Source organism: Arachis stenosperma, chromosome 5 (genome assembly GCF_014773155.1).
Source record: "Arachis stenosperma cultivar V10309 chromosome 5, arast.V10309.gnm1.PFL2, whole genome shotgun sequence".
Taxonomy (NCBI): Eukaryota; Viridiplantae; Streptophyta; class Magnoliopsida; order Fabales; family Fabaceae; genus Arachis; species Arachis stenosperma.
In genome coordinates, this window is record NC_080381.1 from 34,580,118 (window position 1) to 34,592,864 (window position 12,747).

At 32.1% G+C, this 12,747-nt stretch overlaps 1 pseudogene; it reads right to left on the minus strand.

Moving 5' to 3' along the window:
* Positions 1-4,985: 4,985 nt before the first annotated feature.
* On the minus strand, positions 4,986-5,195 carry LOC130984539 (small nucleolar RNA U3; annotated as a pseudogene).
* Between the last annotated feature and the right edge of the window lie 7,552 nt (positions 5,196-12,747).

Below are 12,747 nucleotides of genomic sequence, written 5' to 3' on the forward strand. Positions count from 1 at the left end.
TCAAAGCACACCTACGCTGGTCGGCCACCCTCTATATATCGTGAAAAGTTTGTCAGACATCCGCTAACATACTGACCGCCGATCGGGAGCCCGAGCTGGTACGCTACATCCTGGAGGGTAATCGTGCACACCCCAAATGGCATGTGAAAGGTATGCGTCTCAGGCCACCATCTCTCTATGAATCTGCTGACCAACGGCTCGTCCAATCGAAACCAACTCTCGTTTAGTCTTGCAAGATGGTACAAACCGGCCATCTGCAAGTACGGAACGATCCTATCATCCAACATCATACCATATTGCCGTCTCATGTTGCTGATGCATCGATGGGGTTGCATAATGATAGAAAATTCCTTCTCACAATTGTCACAAACAACTGTTCAATGCATAAAAACCTCTAACTACCATAGACATTGCATGTGATAACTTTAAAAACATGTTTACAATAATTCCCTAATAATTTTTAATAGATAAAAACACTAATCACTTCATAATTTAGGATCCAATTCTTCAAGGTAAAAAAAAAATTAATACGGCATACAGTCCTCCACGAGTACACAACAACTGCCTAAATGCCTCACAAGTCAATAAAAAATCTGTTTTTATATTAACACAGTCAAAAAATCTGTAGTTAACCCTATTCATAAATATATAGTTAACCTTATTCTATAGTTAATAACTCCCTAATTCTATCATGAACTAAATTCAAATATCTGCTTTATGTTTTTTTTTAATAATCTCAAACTAACATTTCTAACCAACTACAATGACTAATTTATTTAAAAAAATAAAAAAATAAAAATCATTAATCTCGAGGTAGACAGCACCAGCAATATACGCGACTCCATCTAGTCTACAGACGATTCGAATCGTCCTCCATGTGTACAGATTTAGTTATTTCCGGGTTGCTTTTAGAGATTTTCGAATCTGGGTGGTGGGTTGGGTGTGGGTATGTGGGTTTGCTGGTTCGAATGAAATGAATTCGATTTGTATATATAGCCAAGATCCATGCAAATCAAATGTATTAGATTTGAACTATGGAAGATGTTGGACACATGTAAATTAAAATAATGGGAGTCGATTTACAAAACCATCAAATCGAATCCAATGGTTTCAAATTACCTTGGAATTTTTATCCGTTGACTAAATCGAATCTTCTTAATTTGATTTACATCTATTTTTAAATCGAATTCATTACATTCGATTTGTTACCATCTTGTCCATCAACATAATTTGAATTCATTTGATTCGATTTTTATTTAACAATATTTTTTACCTAATTCGAATTCAATGAATTTAATTTACTATGTATTTTATTAAATCAAATTTAGTCATTTCGATTTATATAAAAATGTGCTTTGAAATTTTAAAGTTACACTTTTTAGTTTGAGATATCCAAATAATATTAGGTGGCATTTGATTTATTGAGGTGATTTGTCCAAAAAATTACGGAATACAATTTCTATATCGCACTGCACATTCGTAAATCACCAAAACTTAAAAAAGCAGATTCGCTATCAGAAACAATAAAAAATTTGCGCCATGTTGTTGCTTCAAAGTTGGAATGTCAGATTACAGGATCAGGGTCGTCTTCTCTCATCTCTCTCAATGTTTGCATCGGAATTAAATGAAATCGATTGGGTGCAGTACTTTTGATTGGACTACGAGATATGTTAGTATAGTCTGCAAAAATCATTCTTGGAAAGACAACCCCCCCAAAGAAAATAAAATAATATAAAAAAATCCCTATGATTTGATCTGCCACTGCCTCAATCTCAAATCTTTGATTTATGATTTCAACTAACTTGGACAAAGTCCAAAACAAATATGCGGTTCATAACATGAAAATTGAAAACCCGATCGAGGAATAGAATGTTTAGAGATATTTTTTTCTGTCAATCACTGTCTTATTTCTAAGTAAACATGCTTTTAAAATGTGTTAAAGGTAATAATTAAAAATATTAATTATACAGGACGGAATAAGACTAAGAAATTAGGAATAATTCTTAACATTATTTATAGAATTTCCACCTATGGTCCCCCATCATGTTGAGATTTGCTTGGGACTACCATAACCAATCCAATCCCGTAGATACCCCTGTCAAGTGTATGACCAATCTCAATAATAAATTGCATCGTGAAAAATGTGATTTGACAAGTTATTTAATAATGGATACTCCACTTTTCCATATTCAGATTAATTATACGTATGAAAAAATGTTTTTGAGATTTTGAAATTAAGATCTTAAAACAGATGAAAAATGATAGAATAGTTGGTCTAAATAATATCACAATTGAAGTTTGAAAATGTTTGAGAAAAAAAAAGGCATCTACAGGAATAAGAGATATATAAAATTGTAAAATCTACATAAAGATCAAACTCACGAATCATATGGTAATGCATTGAAACAAAGGTTAAAATAAAAGATTCATGTTTTAGAAAAAATAATTTGATTTTATACCAGAAAGATCTACCATAGAGACTACTTATTAAAAAAAATAATAGAGTCACTAGAATAATAATAATAAAAATTACACATAGTATTTATAGACTTGAAAAAAAAAATATGATAAAAAATCAAACGTAAAAAATTGAGATGTTATACCACATGTGAAGATATTTAAATATTTTGCTTGCATTATTTAGTATAACAGGACAATAGAAGATTATGTGAACCATAAGATTTAAGCATATTAGTCAAAATGGCATAATGTTTTGGGTTTTACATGCAACAAAAAGTAATTTTAAAATTTAAGGATTAATTTTCACGCACTGTCATTGATGCATCAGCTATTCTAGATGGAATGGAGTGTTAGCTTGTAGAGGGTGAATATGAACATAAGATTAACATGACCAAAATGGGGATGATTTCATAAATGAATAATAATCATTTGTACATGAACAGAATAAAAATGAGGATCTGAGAGAAATGTTGGAGTAACACCCACCATTGAAAAGATAGTGGACTCTTGCCTTAAGTGGTTTGAACATTTAGAAAAAAAAATCGATAAAATATTTATTGAGAAGAGTGAATCAGGTAGAAAAGTTAGAGGTAGATTTAAAAAAAATTTACATGAAGTGATTAGTAAAATCTCTGTATAAATTAAATTACTTGATAATAATAATAATAATAATAATAATAATAATAATAATAATAATATCATTTGATCTATATAGCTGATTTGATATAGTAAGATAAAATTTTGGTATTGTTATTATACCGTTCTGTCATTCTATCTCTATGCAATTATTAGATCATTGCATGAATATCTCTCATTATCACTCTCAACTGATTAATTTTTAAAATAAAATTCAGACAAAAAATTTCAAAATAAATTTATAATTCCAAATACAGGTTTTAAAATTATTAAAATCCCTCCCCCTGTCACAATAAATTCCTTACTTTTTTTTAGAAAAAAGAAGGTAGATAAGCGTTAAAGAGTTAAGCTTTTGCTAATTAGAATTGAGATGCAAAAATTAGTCATATAGTTATAAGATATTTACTAGTACGCAGAGTCTATCTTGAGCTACTATTAACGAAATTAAGTCATATTTTCTCTCAATTTTGATTCAAACGCCTCCAAATTAAAGTGAGTATGAGTTGAATAATATGTAAAATGCGTGATGAATGTAATATGATCCTAGCAAAAATGTAGGTTTGGAAGATTTTCTGCTTCCCAACATTTCGCAAAGGGTGGCTCGCTCGTATAGTAAACCTGAAGCCAAGCAAATTTATTTCCATTTTGAAATGACAAATGATACTTTGTCGTTGTCACATGTAAGATGATATAAATTAAGGGCTAATTTAGAAAAGTTACGATTTTGTTTTCTCTCTTTTATATATATTCCTCTCAACTTTATGGAAATTGAAATCATTCCATGTTCTAAGAGCGTACAATTCCCCTTATCTTTGCTTTGCTGTGATATGATATGATATGATTTGTCTTTTGTTTAATTTGATGAACTCTTCTGTGCTATGATTATGAATTAGCGATAACATACTTATGCATTAGGTTAACAAATTAAAAGGATAAACTGCACCAGATTTCTTGTAAAAAATAATATTTACTTTTGATAACAATAAAAATGTGTGTCTTTTCAAATATTATAAACTTGATAAAGAATTTAATATTAAATATATATTTTCAAAAAAAAAAGCTTTAAAAGTTGTATTTTTATGTAATATTTTGCATGATTAAATAAATGAAACAGTTTTATTCTTAAAAGTTGGTAATTTTATTCTAAGTGAAAAATTTTTGCATTTTTTTATCAATGACAAAAAATAAAAAGAATTCTTGAAATCAAATTTTTATCTCATTCTTTGTATAAATTTTTTAAATAGTTATCTAAATATTTTTAAAAAATTTTAGATCAAATACAATAGTAGTTTGCTAAATATAAAAATTAACTGCTACTTAATAAAAAATATTTTTTGTTATTTTTTTATATTTTATAATATTTTAAAGATATTTTTATTGTTACAAAAAATAAAAATTATTTTTATCAGCATTTAAAAAAATCAGGTGCAGATTTGATAGTTTATTCTATTAACAAAATAAATTATTGACATAGTCAAGTATACATTATTTAATTGGTAAATTCTAGCCTACCCTTCCTATAATAGGTGAGTTCTACCCAATCCCCTCTATTTCAACATGTAAATTACCCCTCGTGACGTGACATGTTTTAATTGGATGCTTAGTTTTAGTTTGAGTTAATTTAACTCAATAAGAGTTAATATGTTAACTAAAGTAGGGTAATTTTGTAATTAAATATTTTTATAAGAGGAATAAATATATAATTTCTATAAACATTAAAAATTAAAGTTATATTTTTATCATTGTGTAGAAATTCAATTTACCCCGGTCCCATTTCTCTCTGAAATTGAAAGAAAAAATCAACTCATTGGGTGTTCCATATTTTGATGAATCAGGAAATAAGTATTTAGAGAAAATAACTAATTAAATGGCCAGAGAAAAAAGATTTGAGTCTGTCAGAACACGGTGAGACCATCTCGACCACAAGGTTGTAGCGCGAACGATCCTCCACCGTTCAAATGGCATGCGCTTTGGAACAATTAATCACGCTCTGACCTCACGGTCATAGTTCATCCGCCAGACTTTGGTTCCTGTCTTCTTAGAACTCAAGAATACAGATGTACGAGCCTATAGAACAGAACCTGTTCAAGTAAGGTCGTGTTCTGTATTTTGTGTTCTTTGTGTTTAGTTATAAAAACTGCTTTTGTTTTGTGAACCTAGTCCAGGTGAGACTAAGTTTACGTTTGTGAAATTCAGAAAATCTTAAAATTTAAGAACGTGAAATCGATTATGATGGCTTTTTATGATGATAGTGTAGAAGGGGAAGACGAAAAAGAAGATGAAAATAATGATGATGATGATGATAATGATAGTGATGGTGATGATGATATGGGATTTCTGGATGGCATTGAAATTAAATTTGAAGGTATTTAATTACATAATCACCCACTTTGGGCTATAATTTAATTACCAATAATTTAACCATAGTTAACATAGCAAACCAATTAAAAGATGACATGTCACAGAGGGTAAATTACATGCCACGGTCCGCAAACCCAGCACGCCCGGACGAACCGCCCCCCGCACGCCTTGGAGCGTGCAGGCAAGCGGAAGCATACGGGAGTGCCGAGCCAACTCCGCTGGGCAGGGTTCGGGGGAAGCGACGAAGAACATTCAAGGGACAGCCCGAGGCGTGAGGTGCTTCGGGCGATAATCGAACAGCCGCACCGTCTAGATTAGGCAACACGCACTCACGAGCCAACGGTGATGTGTGGAAATTTGGGTCTTCCGTTGCAATCGCCGGGGCCGACCGGCCTGAACAGGCCACCACGTGCCTGTTCTGTCCGACATGCTCCGGTGCAACGTTGGCTGGGGTCGTTGCAACGGATGCTGGGCGCGGTTCAAATCAATTACTCACACCGGTTCAAATCAATAATTCCATGGCTTTCGTTTGAATTAGGATAAATAGATTAATCTAATCCCTGGTTTACAGTAATTTCTATTTTTGTTAAAATATCATCTCAGTATCGTGAAATAAAAAATTTAACTAATATGTATATATTATGAGGGACAAAACAATGAAAAATTCGATGAATCTCACCACCTTTATCGAATTTCCGCCATCGGAATATGGATATGTCTTCCTTTTTTTTTTTTACGCAATGGAATATGTATATATGTCTTTAAATACTTTTTAACATTTCTGAAAGCATCCTTTACCACAAAAAACCTATATAGTGATAGAGATATCGAGAATCAAAATAAGAGGTAAACGATGAAAGAAAAGAAAGAAACAACATAAAGCACACGAGGTAGCACGTGTAGAAGATCACTTCCAACAAGATTAGCATCGTTATCTTAATCTTTATATTACAAAACCCACCAATTGACACACTCTGCCTCCTTTGTAATTTACCTTTGTCGTTTTTCACGAATCAGAAAAATTACTCCGTCTTTGGCTCTTTGCGTTGGTGGGATAATAATCAGAGAGATAAAAAGGTGAGCGTAATTAATTAATTCGAGCAAATTTCAAAATAAACTAAGGTAGTTTACTCTTATATTCAAGAGAACGTGTTCCGTTAATGTCTGCTACTAATTACTAAATGAATTCATGAAGGAAAAATTTATTGTATATTTTAAATAAAAAATATTATTGTTCGTAAGATTGGTAAACTCACCAATTAAGTAATTCGAAACCTCATTCACTCTATATAAATATTTTAGAGTTGATACCTACAAAAACATTTCGATATTTTAATGAATAGAATGAGATTTTGTAATAATAATCAAGTAAAACTATTATATGTACCCCTTTTTTTTTTGTCTCTTATTTATAAGATGTGCACCTTCATAACGGCTTTAGGCTTTTATGAGTTTTAATAGACATACATTAAATATGAATTTATAAAGTTTTGCGATTAACCATTTTGATGATTTTATATATTTTCTATAATTTTTGCCACATCTCTCTATTCTTGAGATTCGATTTATCTGGGCCGACCTGAAGATTTGGTGTTGGATTTAAATGTGTTTAATCGTTGTATGGATTTAAGTTAGCGTTTGTTTGTGAGACACACAGAAATTAAAAGACAGAAATAAAAGATAGAGATAGAGAAATAAAGACTAAAAAATAGAAATAGAAATAAGTATTAATATTGTATTTGGTGTAGAAGTGTACAAGACTGATTTATGTCTTAGTATCTTGTTTGGTTTGAAATAAAAAGTAGAAACTAAATATTTAAAATTACAAAAATGCCCTTAAATTTAATTAACAATCCTAACCCCCAAATCCAATTTCATTTTCCTCAGCATACAACCCTAACCCCTTTTCTCCTCTCCTCTATCCTTTCTCATCTCCTCTCATGCGAATGAATCCTGGAGTCTGACCTGCCGCCGGTAGCACCTCCAAGGGTCCAAACAACGATGACGCCTCTCCAATTTTCCGTTGGTTCATGTTCGTGGTCCCAGTTGCATTTTAAGACTATTACGATGAGTTATTGCATCTCGAAGTACCCGTGAATCAGATGCCGATTCCTCCATCCACTGAGTACATAGACAAAACCCATCTCCCAGTTACACACTCCTAAGACGATGCAGATTTTACCCTTTTGTGTTCAGTTTCTTGCCTTCTCAGACTCGGGGACTGTCACCTCTATATAAGTGTCATCTAATGCTCCCAAGCAACCCTATCATCCATAGAAAGTTATGATACTCAGATACAGAATCCTTCAGGCAATTATGAATCATATACAACATCGAATAAGCTCTACCTTAAACCTTCTCCATGTGGGGTCAGGACAATCCTCTTCAACTGGTGTCGCCTTGGCAAACAAAATGCTTTGAATCCGTATTACAGCCTTTAAAATTTTATTTAAATACTTATTAACTACTCGCCGGACCTATAAAATCTAACCTGCAGACTACAATTTTTTTTTGTGATGCACTAAGATAATTAAGAAAGTCGCAACCTGCTCCGACAGGCTTACATGACCATCCTCTTTAAGTCCTCCTTGAACTTGGAGCAACTCACACAAATTATTTAACGCATTTGTGTTCATTCTCAATTCCCAAATACAATTCCTATCACCCTCACCAACAATACGTTCTAAAGCATCACGTCTAATTCTACTATTCATTCTTCCGCCTAAGGACAATTGGCCACTAGTTCTATCCCTAAAGTAAACAAATAACGTAGGCATAAAGAACAACATTAAATCTTCATGCTTGGATCTCATCTCTTCATAAAAATACACACATCACTTAATAATTTTCGACCGCTCCATTTCTTCCTAACAAAGTCATCACATTAAAATATGGATAAACATTCAAAAAAATCTAACACTACTTGATGCAAAATCTGCAAAATCTTCTTAGAACAAAAATCAAAATTAAGAAACTGAAACCAAAAGACAGTTAACACGTACACTATTTAGGTCTAATCGTATATATTGAAGTTTTTCAAATTTAAGAATCTGATGCTCTTCTTTGGAACCTTAATTAAGAAACATAGTTGATGTAATTGGAAACTTAAAATTAATTAATCAATTAAGCATCCATAGTTACCATATCAGATGCGAATTCCTGCTACAAGGTTGGCTGAATATTAAAAGAGGTAAATTAAAGTAAGGGCACCACTCACCTATAAATTATTAAGATTGGAGTGTCTAATAGAAGTATTATCTATACAGGGATTCAAATTTTTGTCACACGTGACCATAAATTTATGTTATAATACTATATATATAAAGAGAGTATGATATAATAATTAATAAACTGAATTGATCATGTACTTAACAAAACTGCATATATGAAGTTTGGTAATATAGAATAACTTAAAAGTTTAGTGCAGTTATATAAAATTTTATTAGCTATAGTTGAGTATCAAAGTATGTTAACAGAGTGCCAAAACTCTTTAAACTACAACTAAGCTAACAAATTTCTCATCAACAAGATTTCAAAAATCACTGTGAGTGCTGATGGGGAAAAATCGCCGATAAAGGTTTCACAATAATAATCATTGCAAGTATAGTTTTAAACCGACAATTATCCTCAATCAAATTTAATTTGTTTATCACAAATACAAACCCAATGAAAATAAACCAAAGTATTTAAACCTCGGGTCATCTCTCAAGGAATTGCAAGGAAGTGTATTTATTATTAGTTATGATAAGTATATTTTTGGGATTTTTGAAATAAGGAACAAGGAAATAAAATGACAAGAAATTAAATTAATAACTAAGAAAACACTTAACTAGGATTGAGAATTAGAAGTCATGTTCTCGTTATCGTCATCTATTTTGATGGTAATTGTATTTCGCTTTCACTTAGTTAACCTCTACAATGAAGGTAAGTCAAGTGAGCAAAATTAACTTAGGTTCATGAGTCCTAATCAAAGACTAGATTTAGTGAAGCGTAAGCCAATAAGCTATTTTCAATTATCCTTCAACAAGAGAATTTGATAACTCTATAGTCTCAACTAATCAATCCAAGTCAAGAATATAAAAAGCTAATTTAAAATCCAACTAAACATTTTATCAAACACTTGGAGGCATAACATAAAAACATAAAAGAGTAACAAGGATTATTAAATTTAAACAATCAATTGCAAGCATCAATAACACAGATTAAAGAAAGCATCGATAAACATAGAAAACATAAATTGCATTAATATGGAAATTGAATCTAATATGAAACATTCATAAACTAAATTGGTAACATAAAGTAATCAACAAGGAAAATAAATAAACTAGAATGTTAGAACAAATAAAAGTAGAGGATAAATTAAATTAAAGGAACATTGAACCTGAATTTGAGAAGAAATAAATCTAAAACTAAGAGAAACCCTAAAACTTAGAGAGAGGAGAAAGCCTCTCTCTCTCTAGAAAACTACATCTAAACCTAAAATTATGTGAATGAGAAGTGTGTATGAATGATTCCTCCACTCTGTAGCTTCTAATCTAAGTTTTCGGGTTTGAAACTGGGCCAAAAACAGCCCAGAAATTGCCTCCAGCGATTTCTGATACGTGTAGCACGTGGCTCTGTCATGCGTACGCATGCCCACGCGTACACGTCGATGAACTTTCGCAAGGTCACGCGTACGCGTGATCCACGCGTGCGCGTTGCCTAACTGCATGGCAACTATGGCAAATTGTATATTATTTCGAAGCTCCGGATGTTAGCTTTCCAACGCAACTAAAACCGCCTCATTTGAATCTTTGTAACTCAAGTTATGGTCGATTTAGTATGAAGAGGTGAGGGTTGACAGCTTAGCAATTCCTTCAATTTCTTGTATTCCTTCCACTTTTGCATGCTTCCTTTCCATCCTCTAAGCCATTCCTACCCTATAAACCCTGAAATCACTTAACACACATATCAAGGCATCAAATGGTAATAAGGGAGGATTAAAATTAGTAAATTTAGGGCCAAAGAATCATGTTTTCAATCATAGCACAAAATTAGGAAGGAAAATGTAAAACATGCGAATTCAATGAATAAGTGTGAGAATAATGGATGAAATCCACTAAATTAAGTACAAGATAAACCGTAAAATAGCGGTTTATCAATCTCTCCACACTTAAACATTAGCATGTCCTCATGCTAAGCTCAAGAGAAACTATAAAAGAGTGAAAAGGAATGGTAGAATGTATGAAATGCAACCTATCTATATGAATGCAACTAAATGTGAAATGCTTCTACCTACTTGGTTAAAAGTAAATAAATCTTTATGAACAAATATGAACTGGATTTCACTAATTCAAATCTCAAAATAAAGTACACGTATACTTGGCAGAAGAAAGCTCGTGAAAGTCGGAAACAAAGAATCGAGTATGGAACCCTCACCCGGAAGTGTATACACTCTAATCACTCAAGTGTTTAAGGGTCGATTCTCTCGGTTCTCTACTAATCTTGCTTTCTAAAGCTTGCTCTTCTTCTACCAATCAACAAAAATTTAATGCACGACTACACATATCAAGAGGTCTTTTATGGGTTGTAATGGGATTAGGGTCAAGGTAGGATTGTATTTGGTCAAGTGGACTAAAATCTGAATCCTTGATTAACCTAAATTTCTCACCTAACTTAAGACAATCCATGCAATCACAATACAAAATCCAACTACCCATTAACTATGTTTTCCACATATTCATGCATCCGCTTTTGAGTACAGTACATATACATTGCTATCATCATTTACTTTGGGGTATTTTGTCCCCTTTTTATTATTTGCTCTTTTTCCTTTTTTTTTGTTTTTCTCAATGCATATACTTAAGGCATTGAATGCAAGAATATGTGCTCAACCATTTTTTTCACATTTTCATAAAAATATACAACACCCAATTCAAACCAAATATTTCCAAACCCAATTTTACCACACTTAAATCATGAGAACTCTCACTAGTCTAAGCTAACCAAGGATTCACATTAAGGACATTATTGTTTTCCGCTTAGAGTTTAGTGATGAGCTAAAGTAAAGAACAAATGTGTAAAATAGGTTCAACATTGGTTTGCAAAGGATAACGAAAGGGTAAGGCCATATGAGTATGTAAGCTATAGTGAAATAAGGCCTCAATCATATAAGTGTATGCATACATCAAACAATAGAAATATAGAATTAAACAAGGCAAAGATCACAATTTTGGAGAGAATAACACACACCAAAACCAAATATATTGGTTGATAAGATGCAACCAATCAAATAGGCTCAAAATCTCACTAGTTTTGTGTGTTCGAGCTCTAAAGTCATGTTCCAAAATAAATTTCTTCGAGCAAGTTCTACAAAAGCTTTAATTCAAATTAGTGAAATACTCTAAAAAATTTTTTGAAAAAGAAGATATCACTTCAACCAAGTAGTAGTAAAGTATGCACGGAATCTAACAAACAGGCAATCAAACATGCAAATGTAACAACTAATTTAACAAACAAAATTAAACATTGGTGTTGAGACAGGAAAGTAACTAACCCACGGAGATCGGTATCGACCTCCCCACACTTAAAGATTACACCATCATCGGTATATGCTAAGATGTGCAAGCGGACGGGTGGCTACAACTGATGCTTTTCTCCAAGAGTTTGTGCGGATGGACTTGTCTGTTACCCCATTGAAAAGCTTTTCCTTTCTCTTCTCGGTGGCCATCCTTAAAGAAAAGTAAAAGGAGGAAAAGTGACCCAGAAACAAAGATAAGAAAACAAATAAAATATGGGTGGGTTAATGGTAAATAATGAGGGTCTCAACTACATGGTAACTACAAGATGTAAGTGAGAAAGCAATATATGTAAATGGCATATCAATAGTGCAAGAATTACAACAATGAGGGAGAGAGAGAGTGGGTAGTGAAAGACAGTATAAGTGCATATCAATGCAGAAGAAATACAAGTATCATAAAAGATTAGCATTGAGCTAAAAATAGTAGCACCCAACAATGTAAAACAAGTCACTAAGAATTAGAATAATGGAAGAGATATTCAACAGTTGAGCAAGAAAATTCAACACCAAAGAAAAAAATATCAAATTTAGAAAAGAAAATAAAAACATGCACAAAAATAAAATGCAATGAGTGAAAGTATGCAAATAAAATAAGGAAAATAGAATGAAAAAGAATAAGGATGAGAGGTTAAAGAAATGAAGAAGAAGAAAGTAAGAAAGGGAGAAGAAAAGGAAGAAGAAAGGAAGGAGGAAAGAATAAGAAAGGAGAGAAGAGAGGAGTAAAATAGAAA